Genomic DNA, 4,966 nt, shown 5'->3' on the forward strand with positions numbered 1-4,966 from the left:
ATGTTTGCCTTCACTGACAATGCAGTACTGTATGTGCAAAAGGGTTCATCTTTGTTGTCTGTACCTCCCATGTACCTCTTTATGTCTTTCTCTTCTTCAATGCCATCGTATTGATCGCTCACATTTGGTACATTGCCTTTCTATTCACCCAAATAAATACTTATCTCTATCTATCTAACAGAGTCCCCTCCCCTCCCCTCCCACCCCTGGTAACCAACAAAGAAAATTCCCTTCCATAGATAAACCTTTCCTTGACTTTTAAAATAATGGACTAATACAATATTTGTCCTTTTGTGATTGACTTACTTCCCTCAGCATAATGTCCTCCAAGTTCATCCAGGTTATGCAGTGTTTTTCAGATTCTACATTATTCTTTAGCATTGCATAGTATTCCATTGTGCGTATGTACCGTAGTTTGGTTATCCATTCCTTAGTTGATGGACACCTAGGTTGTTTCCATCTTTTGGCTATTGTGAATAGTGCTGCGATGAACATGGGAGTGCATATGTCTGTTTTTGTCATGGATCTCACTTTAGGATAAATAGCTAGTAATGGAATGGCTGGGTCAAATTCCTTCCAGCTTTTGAAGGAATCACTGTACTGCTTTCCACAATGGTTGTACTATTTTACAGTCCTACCAGCAGTATATCAGAGTGGCAATCTCTCTACATCCTCATCAGCATTTGTTATTTTCTGTCTCATTGAACTTTGCTACTAATGCTGAAGTAAGAGGGTATCTCATTGTTGTTTTGATTTGCATCTCTCTAATAGTTAATGATCGTGAGCGTTTCTTCATATGTTTGTTGGCCACTTGAATATCCTCCTTGGTGAAGTGTCTATTCATGTCTTCTGCCCATTTTTTAATTGGATTGTTTGTCTTTTTGTTATTGAGCTGTTGGAGTTTTCTATGAATTCTAGAGATATGTCCCTTGTCAGATATGTTATTACCAAATATTTTTTCCCAATCTGTAGGTTCTCTTTTGACTCTTTTGGAGAAGTCTTTGGAAGCACATAAAAATTTAATTTTTAGAAGGTCCCAATCATTTGGTTTCTCTTCTGCTGTTTGTGCATTTTGAGTTATGTTTGATAGTCTGTTTATGCTATATATTGTTGTTGTTGTTATGTGCCGTCGAGTCGGCCCCGACTCATAGTGACCCCTCCTTGGGTTTCTGAGGCAGTATCACTACGGAAGTAGGATTGCCCAACCTTCCTTCTGAGGAGTGGCTGGTGGGTTTGAACTGCCAGCCTTCTGGTTAGCAGTCAAGTGCTTTAGCCACTATGCTACCAGGGACCCTAAATTTGCCCCCAGTTTTTCCTTGAGGAACTCTATAGTTTTAGGTTTTACATTTAAGTCTTTGATGCACCTGGAGATTGTTTTTGTGTATGATGTGAGGTACAGATCTTGTTTCGTTTTTCTGCAAATGGATATCCAGTTTTTCCAGCACCATTTACTAAACATTCTCTTCCCGTTTTAATGGTTCTCAGCTCTTTGTCAAAGATCAGCTGACTATAGGTCTATGGTTCTCTTTCTGGGTTCTCAATTCTATTACATTGGTCTATGTATCTGTCATTAAACCATAAGGCAGTTTTGACTACTGTGGCTGTATAGTAGGCTTTGAGATCTGGCAATGTGAGACCTCCTACTTTGTTCTTCTTCTTCAATAGTGTTTTGCTTATCCGAGGTCTCTTTCCTTTCTGTATAACGTTAGTGACTGGTTTTTCCATATCCCTAAAGAATGTTGATGAGATCTGGATTGGGATTTCATTGAATGTATAGATTTCTTTGGGTAGAATTGACATTTTCACAATGCTTAATCCTCCTATCCAGGAGCATGGGATGTTCTTCCATTTATGTAGGTCTCTTACAGTTTCTTGAAGCAGTTTTTTTATAGTTTTCTTTGTACAGGTCTTTTGTGTCCCTGGTAAGATTTATTCCCAAGTATTTTATTTTTTTGGTAGCTATTGTAAATGGTATTGATTTCTTTATTTCTTTTTCAGCAATCTCTTTGCTGGTGTAGAGGAATCCAACTGATTCTTGGATGTTGATCTTATATCCTGCCAGATAGTAAAGAACTTTTAAAAGATGCAATCCCAAAACCAAACCAGATTCACTGGCATTGAGTTGATTCCGACTCATGGTGACCCCCCACTGGGTTTTCAAGGTGATAAATCTTTATGGAAGTAGATTGCCATGACTTCCATGGAGCAACTGGTGGATTTGAACTGCAAACCTCTGGTTAGCAGTTAGCAGTCAAATGCCTTAGGCACTGTGCCATCAGAGCTCCTTTAAAAGATGCAAAGTCTTTAAATATAAATGAAAATATTGGTAATTTTTCCACATTATATTTTAAAAGTTCTATCCACCAAAAGATACCATAAAGAAAGTGAAAGACAAGCCAAAAGTGGGAGAAATTTGTACGTACCAGAGATCACTTATACAGAATTAGTATCCAAACACAAAGAACTCCGAGAGTCAGACACAAAGACAGAAACAAGCCAATTTTAAAATGGGCAAAAAAACAAAAACAGGCATTTCACAGATGCAAAAATTTGAAAGACCAGCAAACTAAATGAAAAGATATTTAAGTTAAAAAACAAACAAAATGTGAAATAAGAACCATAATGAAACACTATCTTACATTTGGTAGACTGGAAAACAATTTAAAATCTAGCAAACTAAAGTTGGCAACTAATAGGAGCTGTATTTGACGTAATAGAAATTATTACAGGTATTTTGGAAAAACAATTTGAATACATGCCTACCTTAAACCATAAGCAAAACCAAATGAATTGTTGTCCAGTTGAATCTGACTCATGGCAATCTCATATCTCATGACTCAGCTTATATTCTGCCTAGAGAATATCATGCAAATACATACAAAAATTGTCATAGAAACATTTTTTCATCTCAGCAAACTCCAAAATCCATTAAGAGAGAGTGGATAAATTAACCGTGATATAGTCACACCATTGAGAACTATATAGCAGTGAAAACTAAGTTCAGCTGTGTGTATCAATTTAGATATAGCTATCTAAAATGTCAAATGAAAAAGCTAGACACAGAAGAAAAATGCAGTATTTTTTAGAAGAATAAATAAAACTAAATAATTTATTGCTTATATATGTAAATATAAATGCTAAAATTATATATTTGCCAATATTCAGGAGAGTGGCTATTTCTGGGGAAGGCAGGGAGATGTTGATAATGATATAGTCCTCCAATTAGTTGGTGAGTTCTCAGGTAATATTCTTTAACTTGAAGGCTTATACATTGGATTTATTCCTTTGTATGCTTCAAGCATAATTTAATTTAAAAATTAAAAGATAATCAAGGCCTCTTTTCTCTCTTGTCCTCTTGTTTTTAAAGAAAAAGAAAACAAAATGTTGTCAAGCATCACCAGATAAAACCAAATTAATTAAAGTGTGATAGGCTGGGTTCTCTAGAGAAACAAAACCAGTAAGGCTTATATATATAGAAAGAGAGAGGAATTTCTTAGGAAAATGGCTCACACATTCATAGAAGCAGGCAAGTCCCAAGTTCTTGGATCAAACATCAAGGGGGAGACTTTTCCTGACTCACACAGCTGCAGGGGCTGACGAGCTCAAGGTTGGCAGGCTGTTGACTCCAACGAATGATGAATCCAAGATCTCTAGGCCGAATGGTGGATTGTTTGCTCACAGACAGTTGTAGGCAGCACAACATGATCCCAATCCACAGAAGAGTGTCTCATTTTCCCAGGATGTCCATAAATATATTGGAAGCAGGACACACCCCTAGGGAAACTCCCCTTCAACAGATTGACTGCTCAAAACATATACATCCAATCCCATCATGAGAATAACCCACATTACAACTGCTTAAACCACACAGAATTGTGGTCCAGCCAAGTTGACACACAACTCCAACTATCACATAAGTGTAATCTACTTTGGTAATGGACAAGTTAGTTTCCTTTCTAGCATTCTCTATCATCACCATAACTTATTTCTACCACAAACATAAGTAGGGTTTAGGGTTTATTTATTTATTTTTGGATGTCATAAGGGTTATTGAAAATCTTACAGCACAGTGGGATTCAAATGGCTCCACTAAGGGTTTTGAAATTCATCCCAACTGAGGGCTGAATGATCTACAGTTTGGACAGACAGGCAAAATTCAAGAGCTCAACATTTCTGTGGGTCAGGATATACTTCAGTGATCTCCTGATCTAGGGCTGATACCTCAGAAATGTAATTATCTCTTTTCCCTCCAGCAGGAGGATGGAGCTTAATGGAGATACTTTCATGGAGCCTTTCTGTATCCGCTTCATCAGATGTGTCACATAGCCTGCTATCTTGTTGAGGACCTTCTTGCTGGGAATAATGGCAACTTCCTTGAACACGTGCTTCTTCTTGTGAAAGTCTTTGCCCTGGCCTGTGCAGTACTTCTCACCAATGACCTTAGCCACCTTCTTCATGGTTTTGTTGTGAACGTGGTCCATGTCAGCAGGTCCCTGATGAATGAGGAGAGATTTGTTTCTGGGGTTTTCCCCTCTTTATTATCATGAGAAGTAACATCATCATTATTTTCTGTTCAGGAATTTTATATATTGTTCAAGAGTAATGAATGCTTACTCTGCCAAAGTAAAAGCAAAGAGATCTACTGAAAGTAAGGAAACAACTCAAGCCAGGAAGAGACTGAATACTACAGAGTGAAAGCCAGCACTTCAAATGGCAAAGCTACTGGGACATTTTAAAAGGGAAGAACAAAAAATTAAAAGAACAATACTTGATTGGTAGTTACAAATTTACATCATCACAAGGTGGAAAGTACATTACTAGATTGGTAGCTATAAAACTTAGATTATCACAAGGCAGGACTTCCAGAAGTGGGAGTTTGTAAGGTTTATTTCCAGTGGTGGGAACTCATAAGGCAAGACTTCCTGTAGCTGGACATACCCTGGTAGTTATGTCATAACTACTGGAC

General features: G+C 37.4%; 1 pseudogene; it reads right to left on the minus strand.

Moving 5' to 3' along the window:
• The window catches only part of LOC122152100, a 38,824-nt pseudogene extending 34,343 nt beyond the window's left edge, over positions 1-4,481 (minus strand).
• Between the last annotated feature and the right edge of the window lie 485 nt (positions 4,482-4,966).

The sequence above is a fragment of the Orycteropus afer genome, unplaced genomic scaffold (genome assembly GCF_000298275.1).
Source record: "Orycteropus afer afer isolate SDZICR_OR568_19922 unplaced genomic scaffold, OryAfe1.0 scaffold00017, whole genome shotgun sequence".
NCBI lineage: Eukaryota > Metazoa > Chordata > Mammalia > Tubulidentata > Orycteropodidae > Orycteropus > Orycteropus afer.